The 18,558-nt window shown below is 38.2% G+C and overlaps 1 protein-coding gene across 1 annotated transcript in view; it reads right to left on the bottom strand.

Annotated features, from left to right (window-relative positions):
- TTC7B (tetratricopeptide repeat domain 7B) overlaps positions 1 to 18,558 on the bottom strand; it is a 134,118-nt gene that overhangs the window by 8,086 nt on the left and 107,474 nt on the right. The gene's annotated exons all lie outside the window — the stretch shown is intronic.

Genomic DNA, 18,558 nt, shown 5'->3' with positions numbered 1-18,558 from the left:
GACAGAGAATTTACCATATTCCCAGTAAGTTTCACCATTCACTATTTTTCATAACAAGCCCCAGTCTAAGAGAGAATCAACTTTCCACAGTGGTATGCAAAAAGTCACAATAAAAGCATGCAATGTTTTTTAAAATTTTGAAAATGAAGAATTATGACTATGACTTGCAAAGCTTAATATGCAATGCATGCACACCAAATCCATATGCACTGTAATTTTAGCATCACAAAACTGCCCCTTGTTACACGCTACTTTTTCAGCCTATTTTGCATGTGTTAAGGTGGCTGCTATTTTCAAACAAATCTATCATATTTAAAGCTTAACCAGCGACTTGACAGTGTTGTACTATAATAATGAAACAGAAGTATTGGTGAGAGAAAACCAAGAGTTTTTTTTATGTGGACAAATAAGTAAAATTCTGTAGGTGATATTTCCCTTCTTCTGTGATAAAAATACACATGTAAATGGATTCCATGATCAATATAGATGTTTCATTTTTGATTCCATGCATCTTTTTGATTCCATGTGCTTTACACTTACATAGACTGAAATAGCACATTATCTGTAGAATACACTCTCCTATTTTCCTTTTAGCTGATAAATTTGTACTGAAACACATCCAAGTAATGGAAATATGACTTCAAAGAAGAAATCAAGTATCAGTTCCTTCTTTGGAAGGAGTATACGTGTTACCTGTTTGGTCATTGTGAGGAGCTATTTTCTGCAAGCACAGAAAAAACTCTGACACTATGCCTCAGTTTGAAATGAGCCATTCCATCAGAAATAAATGTAGCTCTGCATCTGCTGTGACAGAGATGGATGTGTTCTCATGCAGGGATTTTGAAGGGTGTCCATATTATAAGGCTTAAAAACAACTGGATTGACTACTAACACTTACAAGTAAAAATAATTTTCTCCAAATTAAATGCATTGTCTTTTTCAATCCAAAAGAATTATGTAACATACAAGTCATTTGTTTCCAATATGCAGAATTCAAAACTCATTAAAATGAGATGAGAAATAAAATTATTTTGAAGAATTAAGCGTTTGATTTTTTTTTTTCAAATACACATGAAACAGAGCTTTCTTGCAGCTCTGTATAGATTTACTTGTTTTTAACATGAGGACAGGTAGTAATACAGCTGATCCCTCGCTAAACCAAAGTGACTGAGGAACAAGTTGCTTACATGTCCCTTCCTGCTGCCCTCGCTTGCCTTGCTCAATCACCAGCACTGGGAGAAACACAGCTGGGTGTTTCGTGGCACTGCTGCAGGAAGCTCCCAGCCCCAGGCTGCTGCTCTCTCCCCTTCGCCCAGCCCCAGCATACCCCCTGCGGTATCCAATTGCCTCCCCTGCTGCAGCACACTTGTTGCTAGGAGAAAACCGACTGCTTAGCAACAGATTTTTGAAACAACAACTTTGGCTTTGTTACTCATTGAACTTTACATTGCCAGCGTGAAATAATGAACATGCGTGGTTGGTGGTGCATATGTGTATTTATAACCCCCGTGAAAACGCCTGACCCCTTCTAGCAGGAGCGTGTTTGCCTTTTTGTTCGTTACTGTTCACAGCCGGTAACACAGAGTTCCAAAATGGAAAGGGTTTTTTTGGGGTTTTATGTTGCCATTCAGTCTTATACTAAGATAGAAGCTCTCAAGGGACATTTTTTCATGTTAAAACAACACAATCTTGCAATGGTCTACTGTAGTTTTGATTTATGACTTATTTGAACATCTTAATCAGCTTATAAAAATACAGCATCCCTACCACAGTGTATCATAAGCACTCATTTGACAATGGCAGGTGCACTGCAAGCAAGCAAGACACCCAACTGAGACTGAAAAAGCTAGTAGCTTCAGAACTTAGCCAATGCTTTATCTTGGTTTATTTTGGGTTGGACATTAGGAGAAATTTCTTTGCTGGAAGGGTTGTGCAGCACTGAAACAGGCTGCCCAGGGCAGTGGTTGAGTCACCGTCCCTGGAGGTCTTCAAGAAATGCGTGGGTGGAGAACTTGGTAGCACGGTTGAGTGGTGGATTCAGCACTAGGTCAAAGGTTGGACCAGATGATCTTAGAGGCCTTTTCCAGGGTGAATGACTATGATTCTATCTCCATCTGAAAATTTCATATTACATATGCTATATCTACACACACAGCAAAAATGCAACGTCTCTCCCTTCAGCCACCAGATCGCTGTGGCTCAGGCCAGTACTGTACCACCACTGCTAACCAGGAGAAAGTTAAGTCCAGCCTTGGTCCGTAGACTGTGGCCTGTTCTGAATCTGCAGTGCTTGCCTTCTGGTGCCAATGGTTTATGTTTCCTGCCAGCTGTGATATGAGGAGGCAGCACGAAGCTCACGCACATTGTTGTCTCCCCAGCTCCCTCCATGCCGAGGCCTGGAGGCACTGCACATCCCCTCTTCTTCCTTAAATATTCAGAGTCAGAACTGTGGTGTAAAAGATGACCAGCCCTTTTATTAGTAAAATAAAATAGAAATGCAAAGGTTAAAACACATTATTTACATTTTTCTTCGTTTTGCCCTTACCCAAAGAGAGCTTTGCACATAGCATTCTGTACATACGTATGTTATAACGAAGTCTATGGCTAATGTCACTGTTGCGAAAGTACTATGACACCACAGCAGCACATACTAGGCTGACATTACAATCATAGCTAGGAACAAGAGGTTAATTTTAATAAAGCAGAGCTCTTCACAAAGCTGACAGTCACTGGGAACCATTTTGTACTTTGGTCTAGTAAAAGAGACTATGAGGGCTACAGCAACACCCCCAGGGAACACACCATTTCCCCCCCAAAGCAGACGGGAGCTGCCATCTGCTCCTCATGTGCAGGGCACTGCCATGGGAAGGGGCATCCACATGGTGCTTCACAAAAAAGCTCCTGGCACAAGAGGGCACGCACCTCTTTTCTCATCCCTGGATCTTAAACAAAACACCGAAGTTGCAGGAACACCACAACACTGTTAGCCTGTCAGGACAACCACCGGCAGATCTGTCTTTAAAGGGAAGGATTTTTTCAGTATGGATGAAACCATACGCCCTCCCATCTGTGCACCATCGGGCAGGGATCAGAAGAGCCAAACTGTAATCACTGGCTAACAAAAGGCCTTTAACACTAAGAAAAAACAAAATAATATACTTGTTTTTATACTGGCCTTTCATAAAACCTCAAAAAGTTGAATATACTGAAAGACATCATCTTCTGAAAACTAGGAAAAAGCCTTTGGGGTTCCCCTCTAAAAAACATCAAAAGAGCACTATTTTGGGGGAAAAAACCAAAACAAAACAAAACAAAAACACAGTAAAAGTAAACAAATCAAAAAAGAGTTAAAAATAATGTTAACATATTTCAACAAATCAGATTTTTCTAATACTGATCTGAAAGCAAACAGATAAAGAGCTTAATATGACTCACCTTTAATCTTTCAAGTCCATATAAACCTATCAGGTTTGCTCACAACTACCTTTTTGAGGATCATTGTTCATTTTTTACTTAGAACTTGCTAACAAAATATTTTCAATTTAATACCAGGTCTGAAAGGCCTTCCTAGGTCATTCATTTTGCTCTCCTGTCTCCAGTCTCAGATGTTTTTACTGGGCATTTTTCATGTTTACTGCATGTTTTAGGGATGTGAGGGAACCTGTGGAGCATGTTCTATTCTATGAACATCACCAGCCATAATGGAAGGGTAAATCTGTAGGCATACAGACCTTGTGGTTGACAACTCACAACATGATGTCCTGTGGTGGGTTTGGCCAGCTCCTGAGTGGTGGAGATGTAGCTCATATCAGCTAAAAACCCCCAGCTCCACAAGCACTCCCATGTTCAGTCTTGCTGTTGTATCTATATTTGTGAGCGACCTGTTTCTGTTATTCAAGGCCTGAAGGTCTCCAGGTCTCACCTGTGATTGAACTGAGGCCCTTTAACTGCTCTTCCCAAGTACAGGTGGGAAGTACATCGACTATCCTACGTTTTGATAATTTAGGCTTCATTAGCTCTTACTGGACTAGCAATGTCACTGCCTCTGTAAGATCTTCCTGAATTCTCCTCCACCAGTAAGTGCTTCCAACCTTTCTATACATACTGTCAACACATTTCCGCTACTAATTTTACCTCTGACAAATATCACATTCCTGTTAAAGACTGAGGGGAAAATGAGTTTGATGTGGCTCTGGACTCTTTATAAATGGTTTTCCATCACTGCACTGACGGACACAGCACGTCAAATCACATGCTGCAGTCAGTTCACAGCTCGAAATCCATTTTCTGAACTGTACAGTCAGTGCACAAGGTTGGAATCTGCAGAGAAAAAAACTAAATGCTGTTTCTCCCTCAGTCCTTTCCTTTGGTTTACTATTGCCAGCTGACAAGGAGCTGAAATAGATTTGAATCCTGCTTCCAAGAGTGTCAGAATCTCATCCATTTGAGCCACTTTTCTAGTTCACTGGAGCACAGTTGGCAGGGAGAACACAAGAATGACAGAAAGGCACTCCCACACAAGGCTATGATTCGATCCGAACAAGCAAACTGGGAAGTTAATGCTCACCGAGCGCTGAGCTGAAATTCCGAGTGGCAGCTTCCACTTTGAGGCTAAGAGCTACAGCAGCAGCGTGGGCTTGGTGGGCAGGTGGGAATGCGGGAGATTAAGGCAACCACTGAGTGTGGGGAGATACAAACATTTCCTACCAGCTACTGGTTAAACATTCATGGATCCTACCTTAGGCAAAAATATTCAGATACAAGTGTTATATTAAATCAAATGCAATGCACGCTGCAGGAAGACTGCACCTACTAACAAAACTTCCTATGATTTTCTGAAGCTTAGGGTATAATTCTGAAGGCAGCAAGATGACTTTGGATGCCCAGGCTAAAGCTACATCATTTGTTTTCAACAGGGATCACCAGCTGTTCATGCTATCATATCACAATTTTAAAGGAAATTACGTTTGATGCATCAATTATTTTAATAGATCTGACAGCATTTCAGACTGTTTTAGACTTGACATCAAGAACAGATATTTCTGGCAACTGTAACCTCCCAACTTCTGGCTAGGCGTCCAATTAACATGACAAAGCATCATCACAGACTGCAGTAGTGTCATAGCATTTCATAGCCCTCCGGTAAATCTTCGGGTCTGTGACCCTCATAGTGCCATCTGCTCCTATGCCATTATGGCTATGACTTTTCAAACAGTCATAAATTAAAATCCAGACAGAATCCCAAAGAAGCTATTGTCAGCTGTCAGGATGAACTGTAACACAGACCACAAAAAAAGTTGGAAATTGAAATGGGTCTTGATAGGGGTTTGCTTGCTCTTCTTTGAACATTTGTTACCACTTGGCAACATCTGCTTTAAGATATTACTTGCCCCCTCCCATTTAGAAAACAAAGGGCTTTGTTTTCAAGAGAGAAAATATACTTTTAAAACCACATCTTTGTTTCCAGTAACTTATTTAAAGGTACCAAAACCCTCTTTCTAGCAGAGGAATTTTAATTCAGAAACCAAGGCAAAAGCAGTCTGCTCTTTTTGTAGGTCAGCTTTACCTGGCCAGTAGGCAAATATTTTTCCCAAAGCACTACCTAACACAATTTTGGTCTGTGTAGATTTAGAGCTCTGAATCTATTTCCACATTGTGTATTCTACAGAACACACACTGAATCTGACCTTTTTTTCCCCACTTCCCATAGTCCTTTACTGATAAGGTCCTGCATTATACTTCTTTGAAACACTCACAATGCACTATTTTGTGTAAATATGTTATGCTGCAGTCATACAGCTAGGCAAACTAATATAAGAGAATACATTATGTTATTCTCTTGAATAATTTTTTAAATTTTAGCAGCTAGATCCATGATCACTGACCATAACAAAGCCTTGTTTGATTTTCTAATGACTGCCTTATGTTCCTACAGCAGAAAATTTAGAAATGCTAAGTCTCATGCATACTTCCTGATAGTTATAAAATACTTGAAAACACATAGCAGCCCTGGTAGTCTTTCATTTTGCCTGTATTTTCATATAACTTGTGGTATCCCAAATTTTATTATTATTATTAAAGATGATTTAGTCTTCTGTCCAGATGAAATTGGCAGAAGAACTTGGAAGTTATGAAGGAAAAGCTGAAAAACACATACAAACAACAATGACTTGGTAACCGTGACTTCCTTAGCATATCAGTCTTAAATAGCAAGTTCAATGTGTGTGATTTAAACAGCGTATCAGTGGCTGAGGCTGCACTGAGCTTCAACAGATCTTTTACCAGCACCAGTGATTAGGAGGTGATCAGCGAAATACTACCTGGAGAAGACCTGATCTGAAACGTTACCTTCAGATATATCCATAAAAACCATTAATGGCCTTTTATGAAGTTTAGTTCCTGGGGTAATAGAGAAGCATTTAAAACTGTTGAGATTTTTCTTTATATTATACAGTAATAATTCAAGGTATTTAGAAAAATTATTGGAAGAATCAAGTGTCTACATCTTAGATACATATAAACTACACACTTAGATTGCAGGTTGGCAGAGCGCAGCTGTAATATACTGTTTTGTACAAAGCTTTTTTTAGTTTCCTGAGACACCAGTAAGTGCATTTTAAAACAATACAGACTATAAGACTACATTCAACCTCAGCATCTGGAAAACAATTAATATTTACAACCATTTTGACAAACTTAGGAATTGTCAAGGTATTAAACTGCCATCTCTAGCTTACCTCCCACTAATCACAGAGGGGAAGCACAGAGTTACGGATCGCCATGTCTTACAAAACTAAGGTAGGGTATTACCACTATGTAGGGAAAAGCTGTCCTGAGAAGTTTTACTCAAAATTATGCATGTTGCTTATAATGGTAAATACATGAACACACTAATAACATAACCCCAAAAGGAGATTTATAATATTAGTTCTTTGAATCCTGCTCATGAGCAACTAAGCAGAGTTATAGACATGCTCACCAGTTCACGTTAGAGGCTACAATATCCTCCAAGTTTCCCCAAAGGTCATAGAAAGAGACTTAGGTCTACTTTGCTCAAACCTAGGAAGGAGTCCAATTTGTAAGACAGGGGAGTGCATCAAAGCACAGACCTGCACAGAACATCTGGGGAAAACTAACAACCCATTAGAATGAAAGCAGCACTTCTTTTTCCTTCAGATCCCTAGAAACACAGACTTCACGTTTACTGCTGGTTTTAAGTTAGCTTTTCTTCAACTTTCCACCAAAATATAATGTAAGATAAAAACCAAAGATCTACGGAAGTAGTTTGAGTTTATTGCCTCCACTATAACAAGTGTGCTGAGTTTAACTGAGCTCTCAAAACCAGATCAAATATTTATCGAGGTACTGATGCTACAGATAATTCTGAAACAGATTGCTATCCAGACAGCCATTTCCTTCATCAACTATCTCAGCTGCAATGATTTGGAAAATATTACATTCACCGAGCAAATCTGAGATAACATTGACAAAATCTTCCAGAAAAGAGGATAGCTGGGGGGAAGGGAGATGTAGGTAAATGGACCGATTCATTATTTAAGAGTATTAAAAGTTCTGCAATGAATTTGAGACAAAGGTCTCATTTGAACTGGCACGAGCTGAAATGGCTATCAAGGAGCTGCCACACATCCCTTCGCTTAAACTACATCTGAAGGCAGTAACTACCAAAAGATCATTTTCACTGATTAACAGTAGAGCTTGTTTTTGACTAAGAATAAATTATACGTACTCCAGAGCAAAATAGTCGGAAACAGGGTATTAACCACTCTAAGCTCTTATGAAAACAAATACTGTAACCATTTAAAAATATCTAGACTTTTACTAACTTTTTAAATCTGAAGTGATTTCAGTAAGTCTTCTATTACAGTAATAGTCAATCTGCCATGCCAAGTGTCTTAGTTGCCATACCATCTGCAGTTGTTCAGTGTGGCCAGGTACATTTTCACTTCTCTAAACTTGCTCAGATGCTTAAATATCCATGCTTAAAAATACAGAGAGCTGAAACTAGAAATGCAACTATGAGACCAAATACCAAATATTCCATTGAAGATTTCAATCAGCTATTGGCACAACAATGTAGAAGTATATAGTGTAGGAGACAAGATTTTAGCTGATGGAAAGTGCAAAGGAGGCACTTGGAGCTTACAGACTAGTTTTGTATGTTTCTGATTAACTAAAAAGCTCCTGTCTTTTTGCCCTCTATAACATCCATGCACATTAATACAGTGACTATCTAGTACCAAATGGAGCCTACAGGAAATCTGCAGAAGGGCTCCTTGTCAGGGAATACAGTGATAGGACAAGGAGTAATGGCTTTAAACTAAGAGAGGGTAGGTTTAGGTTAGATGTTAGGAGGAAACTCTTTACTCAGAGGGTGGTGAGGCATTGGCACAGGTTGCCCAGAGAAGCTGTGGATGCCCCATCCCTGGAGGTGTTCAAGGCCAGGCTGGTTGGGGCTTTGGGCAACCTGGTATGGTGGGAGGTGTCCCTGCCCATGGGAGGGGGACTGGAACTGGGTGGTCTTTATGGTCCCTTCCAACCCAAACCATTCTGTGATTCTATACTATCGAAAAAAAAAAAAAAAAGGTGCAGATCAACATTTCACTGCTGATTGAAAAAGCAATGATAAAAGCCCAAAACAACTTTGTCCCACTCATGATATATTTTCCCACTCATATCAGTTCAGCCATGCAGCTTACCATGACATAAGTGACATTAAAGGCATTAAAAGCTCTAAATCTGCTCTGTGTTTTGTGTGGTGAACTTGGATCAAAAGCACAGCGCATATGTTTACGTGCAGATGGCAGAGAACTTGAAAGGGTCTAGGTTTTAGACAGCATTGATCCTTGTGCTATTGCACATAGATAACTAGTTCAGGTAAATGAACTGCACGACAGAGCCTCTCATACATGTTTACCCAGCATCCAGGTTCAACATGGTCAGATTAATACGCCTTCAAATAGATGCCTGCAATGTTGACCTGACTTTTCAGTCGCTAACCAATTAAGCCAACACAAACTGAACCTCAGACCACTGTTTCACAACACCAAACGTACAGCACCAGTGCCAGTTTACCAAGATATCAGCTTGCATCTTTAGCGTTGACATTAATGTCGCATCACGTCATAGCAACAGCATGAAAAGATACTTTATGCTCTGCAGAAAACCGTATAAAAAAAGGCATCCGGACTTTTGCAATAGAAGGAAAGGAATTCTTTTTCAAAGCCAGCATAGAACCAAAAAAAAAAAAAAAGTGAAAGAGATCCAGATAATCAAAGTGTGAGAACTAGATTATCTCCATCCTGGAAAAGGACAGAAAAGATATACAAAATAAATTTTAAAAATGGCCAGCAAATTAATAGTGGAGCCATTTTTACTACAAAAAAGTAATATATATTTGTACATCAGAAAGAAAATGATTGTTTAGGTTTTCTTAAATTATATGCAACACCTTAGAACAAATGTTAAAGAAGGAAAGGTCAGCAGTGCAGTAACAGGGAGAAGTGGAATAAAGCACAGTATGTGTTTATTACTGGTGAGACACTAAGCTAGCCTGATAGAGTATTTGATTACCTAGAGGAATTGCAGGCAAAATAAATGTTGTGGAACTAATTGTCTGATTTCAGTAAATTCACAGGAAGTTCAGGCTGGATGTCAGGAAAAGGTTTTTTGTGGAGGGGGTGGTCAGACACTGGGAGAGGCTCCCTAGGGCAATGGTCACAGTACTAAGCCTGCTGGAGTTCAAGAAGCGTTTGGACAATGCCCTCAGACACATGGTCTGATTTTTTGGGTGGTTCTGGGTGGAGCCAGCAGTTGGACTTGATGATCCTTGTGGATCCTTCCAATATCCTTCCAACTCAGGATCTTCTATGATTCCATGAAAGTTTCAATATAGCAGGGTACTGGAAAAGGAGCCAAACTAGAAGTGGTATGGAATATAAGAATGAGTTAAGAACCAGCTTGCTACTGGAGATGGATGAGTAGACTTCAAGGTTTGGGCTCAAGCCCTATCTTAGTTTAATTTATGGTCTTAGCACATACATATCAAGAGTGCTGATGAAATTTGGTTGCAACGAAGTTAAAGCACAGGAGCAGGTTATCCAGTGGCTTTCAGTAAGGAGCTCCTGCAGTCCATCACTCTGGGCGCACTAGTTTCTTAAAAGACCAGTCATCAATTTCCTAAATTTAGTAAGAGAAGACAGCAGTCACTTTTATTCAGAGAAAACACTGGTGTTATTTTAGTGAGAAAAGAGACTGCTGCAGTACCTAAGGTGACCAGTATGTTTCCTATGCCCTACTGAGAAATCAGGAGTTGGCAGCTTTCTGATGAGCAGTAGCTGCTCCTAACTTTCTTCATACTGTTTGTTACTTCTCGTCCAAAACATATACTCTAGTATGAAGAATAATGGAAAAATAACAATCAAATGTTAGAAAGAAATACAGTTTTCAGAGTCAGATGAAATATGCTTCAGATTTTCCCATGGAGTTAAAACTCAATGAAATAATTGTTTTCTCCTATTAGTTTGATCACTTGTGGTAAAAATATCCTAACAACAACAAAAAAATAGCCTGGCACTACATTTAAATGCCTATTATTTAACTGAACCTAAAACCAGGAGGCTAATAGAAAATGCAGTCTATGTTTAAAGAAAACTAATTATGAGAAGTTGTATTATCATTTTCATACCTAAGTTGGTTGAATGACTCCAAAGTGCAAGGTTCACCTCATCTTTAAACTGTATAAGCATGAGCAGGAGAAGAACTGCTAAATACAGCACTGACTAGCAGGAAAATAGAGCTTCAGTAAATGGAAAAGGTCTTCAAATAAAATTTAAAATGAGATGACTTGGAGAGATAAAGAGATAAAAAGACTGTTCCAGACTGAGGATTTGCAGAGAAAACTCTACCAGTGTAGACAACTTATCTGTGCAATGCAGCTGCTTGACATAACCCTGGCAATAAATAAATAAATAAATAAAGGTTGAGGGACAGTTGCTTCCAGATCTCTATTTTTTTCATTTTTATTTTTACTGAGGTAGGCCAGTTTCTGCTTGATGAGGATGAAATAAAGCACCATTTTTACAAACATGTAGTTTTAGCTCCCAGTCAGAACAAAATGATTTTTTTTAATTGATTAATAATTGATTAATTAATAATTGATTATTTTTTTAATCAATTATAATTGATTGGGTAACTTCTGGACTTACGTGAAGTTTGTCTTGACTATGGCTTATTGCAAAACAAGCCAAGACTCTGAGACGGATGTAAAGCAAAAAGCAAAAGATAATTTCATCCGCCCACTGGAAACGCACCTGAGAACTGCAGAAGATTTATAGCCGAATGCACGCACTGGTAACTCCTGTGCAACTTGACAGTAATACTTTACTGTAAGAGACTTGGCTAAAGAGCTAGGTCCCAGGTACTTGGCTTCAGCGCTGCAAGCTCCTCATACGCATTTACCAACTATGCTTGGTATTTGAAAATACACCTCAAGTGTTTTGTCTCATTCTGGTTACTGTTTGTGGTAGCATTTAATTGTACTTCACTAGTATTCAAAGTTACATGGCACATTAAAAAAGAAAAGAACACGGGTAAATGACTTCATGTTTCAAATGTTTGCCTGTAGTTGATGAGTTCTTACCTAAAAAATTCTTCAACAACCTTTCTCAGGAAAAAAGAAAATAATATCCTTTTCATTCTCTTTTTAAAGTTAAGGAGAGCTGCTGTCTCCACGCTGTCCCATATCCTCTGGGGGTTTTATTTTGGGGGCAATATGACGTATTAATTATACGAAATTTGATTATTAGGTGCCAGATGTTGCCTAGAAGCAAAAGCCCTTCGAGACTACAGGGAAGACAGCGATGCATACCAGGTGCCACACAGCTTCTTCACAGAATTTCTAGGTTGGAAGAGACCTCAAGATCATTGAGTCCAACCTCTGACCTAACGCTAACAGTCCCCACTAAACCATATCCCTAAGCTCTACATCTAAACGTCTTTTGAAGACTTCCAGGGATGGTGACTCCACCACTTCCCTGGGCAGCCTGTTCCAATGTCTAACAACCCTTTCAGTGAAGAAGTTCTTCCTAACATCTAACCTAAAACTCCCCTGGCTCAACTTAAGCCCATTCCCCCTCGTCCTGTCACCAGGCACGTGGGAGAACAGACCAACCCCCACCTCGCTACAGCCTCCCTTGAGGTACCTATAGAGAGCGATAAGGTCACCCCTGAGCCTCCTCTTCTCCAGGCTGAACAAGCCCAGCTCCCTCAGCCGCTCCTCGTAGGACTTGTTCTCCAGGCCCCTCACCAGCTTTGTCGCCCTGCTCTGTACCCGCTCAAGCACCTCGATGTCCTTCTTGTAGTGAGGGGCCCAAAACTGAACACAGTACTCAAGGTGCGGCCTCACCAGAGCTGAGTACAGGGGGACGATCACCTCCCTAGCCCTGCTGGTCACACTGTTCCTGATACAAGCCAGGATGCCGTTGGCCTTCTTGGCCACCTGAGCACACTGCTGGCTCATATTCAGCCGACTTGCTGGGCAAGTTCTTAGCTCCAGCTATAAAGTAGTATTTTAATAAATTCAATAAGCACAAAACTGCCCAGGGAAGCAAAATAATCATAATTAGCCCAGCACATTCTTCAGCAGAATGACCTAATTTAGAAAGTGTTTTGCAAAGCAGTTCTCATATCAAAAGGTAATTACATACACAAAAAATGAAAACTGTATTTCTGAGGTCTGTGCAAAAAGGGACTATCAAGTACACATGAAAAAGGATGTAACAGACTAGAGAATAGTAGGGTAAAGCACACATTTTCAAAATTCTTCCAGACATCCACTTGTTTCCATTTTATTCTTTGTTTAACCAGGAAAAACTTAAATATCAAGAGCAACTATTAGCACCTCACTGACATAAGGGCTCCTGAATTACTAGAGACTACTGATATTTTCATTCTATTACACTAGTCTTGCTCGGTAGTATTTTTCCACATGTAAAAATCTGTATTGCTTTTCCCCTACCTCCATCCTCTTTTATGTTATCAGTAATGCAGCAAAAGGCATGGAAGAAAGAGTAAATTGCACTGGACATCAACAACGTCCTGCTGCTTGTATTCTGAAAATTGAAAACAAACCTCAAAATCTACCAAGTGGAGAGAAGCAACTCTGGAGTGATACTGCACACTGTAGACAGACCTCCTGCAACAGCAAATTGTGATGAGTTATCTGATGGGTGGAATTTTATCAGTTTCACACAATGCAACAAAAACACTGGAATGATTCGTGACCTGCCAACTAAAGAGGAGCTACTCTAGCCAAAGCATCCCTTACTCCTGCCAGGGTGTACCACTAATTATTTTTCCGTTTGTTAAAAATGGGAACAAATACAAATGATAAAACGGCCTCTGGTAAGCTGTGCCTGAATTGATAAAACATGGAAAAATCTACCACAGAGATAACATGAAAACAGACAAAAAGAAAAAGCTACAGCTGAGTGTACCAGGCAAAAATCTCTACTGTAAGAAAAATAAGGAAAGACAGGGGGGATAGAGAGGGAGAGAAACTAAAAAGAGAAAGATAACCACTTTTTAATTCAGGAAGAAACCACCTTTGAAATAAAAATCTTGGGAAAGTTCATTAAAAATAGATCTAAAAAACACTTAAAGATTTACAGAGTGTTAATTAACCCTTACCAATTCCTACTAGATTTCCATAAATACTATATGGCCCATCTTACTCCAGTTTCTTTCAGTACAACAGTGCATGCTGTACAAAATTACATTATCTTTGCATCTTCAGGTTGTCTAAACTAAACAACTGATTCAAGCCAAGTGCAGTATTCCTCTTTAAATGGCTGTCAGCTGAGGACAGCACAGACACCTCTCAAGTTGGAACTTGATGAAAAGCCCTTACAGAGCTCACTCTCAGATGGTGAAAAGCATCTAAGTGTGGAGGTATTTTCTTGTTGGAATATCCAACTCCTGCTACAGCTGCTGTAAACCATCTGGAGTTAACACCAGGTAAGGTGAAAAGAAAGTTCTGTTGTCTTTTATGAATCAAGACCTACGTGTATGTTTTATCAGCCTTGAAGCACCACTTTCAGGACAACAGTTCCCAGGATGAGCACAGACATTTTGGATGGCAAACCCACAGTATTTTACTAACAAATCTAACAACTGATTGCCATTATTTCTTAATTCTTCAAACACTACGTGCATAAGGATGCAGTTGAAAAGCAAATCAAATGAACACTAAGATTTACCATTAGCATTTAGCTCTACAGTAATCAGTTACAACACAAAACACCCACAGGGATCAGTATAATGTCCTTGGGACAAGTCTATGTGGTCTAACCCAACAATTTTTATAATATAATAGCCTTACATTGAAAATCCAATGACTGAGTGAACATTTCCCAAATGAGGTCCTTGTTAGGAAAGGAAGAATAAATACTAGAGAATACTGCCTCACTGAAGGGAAGAAAAAAAAAGTTAATTTGGGTGATAGCGTTCAGTTTTTCTGTTCTTGAGTTCCCCTGATCCATTCAGATAGGGTCTGAACTCACATCTCTACCATCTTCTCAGCTTTTCCTTTCTTTCAGTCAACACAGACTCACAAACATATACTATCCATACCTTCTGCTCGGCTTCTTTCTGGCAAAGTATTTTTTGGATTGGAAAATGAATATAGGTAGAAATTAATAACAATATACTTGTAAATGAGAGGTAAGGTACATGTAGTTAGTCTAAAGAAGCTTTAAGAGATCTGACTTACATATAATTACAGAAATCTTTAACAGATATCTAACAGTGTGGAGTGGAAAATGTAATTATTTAAGATAATGATTTTTGAAAACTTATTTCTGCTTGAGTAATTTTGGACAAGTAATTTCACCCTTTCTGTTTCAGTTTTATGCTCTTAGAAGCTAAGCTACTAATAGGATTAACTGACAAGTATTATAATGAATTACTTAATATTAAAAAAAATACTAGAGTCTTCTAGGATTATAATGATATTCAGATGCCAGAGAAACTATTTCACGTAAAAGCTGCATTTAGCTAAGGATTTTTCAGCCTGAGAGAGAATATGTAGATTTGTTTCCTGGACAATGAGTTGAAATATTCATCGTCTTTTCAGGCATTACTGAATGATGGCCTGTTTCAGGACTTTTCAGACGTCATCAGTAAGGGCGACTTTCCACAACAGCACTCTGACTGTAGGAGATAAAAGACTGTTTATTCTTTTTTCACAAGGGAGGAAAACAATGACAAAAGCAGGAAGGCAGCAGTAATGCAGAAATCTGGAGGTGATGATAAAGAGCAGGGAGAATAGAGAAAGTTGTTCAAAGAAATCCATTCTGGCCAAAATCGGGCAGGTGACAACCAAGTACATGCGACATTCAACAGAAGTGTGAAACATCATTTTTCAATTTTATCATTAAACATAACATTTCAAATTTCAGTGGATTAGATAAAAAGTGGTTTGAAACCCAGAACACAAACATAAGTATTTCAAATCTTTGGAATGCAACTTTGCATTGTTTTCCCAGAGCACATTCATTATACAACCCCTAAAAACAAGAAGGGAGGCTGCATTTGTTCAAATGCATTGCTGCTACACTCTGTGAAGTACGCTAATTGGTATCGACATGCTACTGCTTCAGTGTTGACATCTTGCAAGAGTTAGATCTAGTTCAATAGCAAGATGGTAAAACCCCAGGCTTGGAGAAAATTTCAATTAATGACAAATGGTAGAAAATTGGAACTGAGAACAAGGTAAATCTAAAAATGAAAACTGTTTAACAGAATACAGCGAATGAACGTATGGATCTAAACATTAACTGCATTGGGAATAATTCAGATGCAGAAGCAACTCAAGAGAATTTTAACACTTCTCTTTGAAGGAACTTATTGCTGTTATTCAATTGATTGAACTAGAAACACAGTTTCGAAGGGACTGAAATAGGAGCATGAACACAAACACACTGCCCTCTGCAGTCAGGTTTCTGATAGAATCTCTCACACTTTATGTAATGTAATGTAACCACAATCGGTCCAGTTTCCCAAGAAGTTTGAGTGAACAAGGATGGAATACAGCTAAATAGATTTTCCTTTATTCTTGGATCACATACCCAATATTTCATGTGATGCTGTTTTAGGCATTTCACTAACAAGGCAAATATTAGCAGGAGTTAACCTCTCCTACCAAACCCTCTCATTTATCATTACTGTTTTCTTGGTGAGCAGACATTTTACACCACTCTTAACTGCTCCAATTTTCACACCGTTGCTCAGTTCTCCAGTTTTTCTTTATTCCAGTAATTCTTATTTCTACTCCAGGTACTTCCCTCTTTTCCTAGAGGCTTGTTTCTAATTGACGGACAGTATTTTATTTTTTACAGGCAATGTGATCTCTTATAAGATAATCTTACTTTTTTTTTTTTTTTTTAAAAAGAAACAATTCAAGATATTTTATGTAGGCTATAGATTAATAGCTCCTGAAATTCCCTGAATTAAGTCAAACTTCTGAAATTGCAAAGCACTGATAACAATTTTTGAAATGCTATTAAGGGACGTAAAAGACAGCAGCCAATAAGCCAAGCTAATCATAAAACTAAAAAAAAAAAAAAAACAAAAACACACAAACCAACAAACTATCCTTAACAAACTAGTAAACAGCTTTATTTATGTGACAAACATTGACCAATTCTAAGAACCTATGCGTATTCATGTTTTCAGGTGACAACTGAGATTGCTCAGTTCTTTTGGGGCATGTTGGGAGGGATGGAGAAACCAGCACTTAACTCTCATCTTGCAGAAGGATTAATCTAGTCAGAATTAGAATACTATGCTGTAGGAAAATTGCTATATTCCGCAAATGAGATTATATCAATTAAAACATCCTTCTAGCACTTTATGATGGAGCTTTTTCAGCAGACTATGTTTGGGAGTAAGTAGTAAACAGAGTTTTGGTCAAAAAAAGTTGTACTGAAAGACAGTAAAGATTCAAAATTTAAAATAATCTTTGGATGTTAAATTATCAGCCTTCTTAGCAGAGTGACATATCTTTAAAAAGAGATTACAAAAGAGAAATCATACCTATTAGCAACAAGCTGTTATTGTTCTTCTCTGTGCAGCTACACACAGCATCTCAAATCAAGATCCACATTAACACCGGGAAATTTTAACTTCAAATTAGACTGAGCTACAAATGTTACTCATTCTAAAATTGAAATTAAAAGAAAAAAAATAAATAAAAATTCATTTCAAGTTTCGCTATTTCCAGTATTTGATTTGAAGACATCAGGACGGATACGTATGTTACAAGTTAGAATTTGTGTCATCCTTACATCTTATTTCCTTCTTGTTGAATTTTATAAATAAAGTTATTGTGACTTATGTTTGATATTTGCCAAAAAAAAAAAAAGAGACAGACCAAACAACAGAAAACAACAAAACAAATTCAACAAAGCTTATTAAATAAAAATAAGCTTTAAAGCAGCATGCTGAAACAGTAGCATTTTATTTTGCTTTTTAAGCATTACTAGAAAGCCATATCAAATCATTTTAAAATATCTAATTAATCATATAAAATACACATTTCTTTTTCCACAGAACTATGATTCCTAAACTGATGGTCATCTTATAATAGTTGTATTCAGAATCCTAAGTTAAAGTTTCAGCTGTTATTTTAGAGTCTAGTACCTCCACAGCACTGCTACTATAGCTTGCCTGCCAGTAAGATTACAACTTTTTATTATAAATAGGTGAATAGACAAAATCAAAGTGTTGAGATGTACAGGTACTCATCTAGACTCACAAACAAGAGTAAACACTGTAAACATCCTCCTAAAAATATTTTTGCAATTGTCAAAAGATGAGATGAATACAAATTCCTGTACTTTTCCCTTTATCAAATTACACTGACTAGTATTTTTAATAGTGTTCATCTCCAATGTTTGTATTTAAGCAGCATAAGTCTTTCAGCATATATTTAAAATAATAACTTAATACAGAAAAAGTTCTAGAGAAATTGAGAAAGATTCTTAAAAGCAAAATTTTAAATTATGAGAATGCTTAGAAAAGACTGGCCAATCCAATGAAATGGATTTCTTCCAGCTTCCACACAGCCATCTTAAACTGAAAAGGTCATAAACATAGAATCCAGACTGGAAACGCAGTATTTTTCATCTCTCAGGACTCTCATATTAGCTCATTTCTCAGTTATTCTGAAGAGAATTGGGTGTTTACAGACTATTTATTAAGGGGAGGAGGAGCAAAAGAAACCCAGAAAAACAAGCCTTCATTTTCACTGAACTGCACTGGTTGACTGCCAGCTTTCTTCAGAAAAATTAACCTTTCAGCATTTGTCAGTAGGCTCAAATATCTTGAAATGCTGAAAAGGTGAAACAAAAAACTTTTCTTGTGCTGTCTTCCTGTCTGATCTTTTGTCTCATGTTTCCCTCAGGGATGCACAAGAAATCTCTCTGAATAATTCATAAGCACCTAGGCAGAAACCAGCTTATCCTACTAAACAAAAAGGTT

The sequence above is a fragment of the Aythya fuligula genome, chromosome 5, assembly GCF_009819795.1.
Source record: "Aythya fuligula isolate bAytFul2 chromosome 5, bAytFul2.pri, whole genome shotgun sequence".
Taxonomy (NCBI): Eukaryota; Metazoa; Chordata; class Aves; order Anseriformes; family Anatidae; genus Aythya; species Aythya fuligula.
This window is presented reverse-complemented; position numbering and strand designations above follow the sequence as displayed.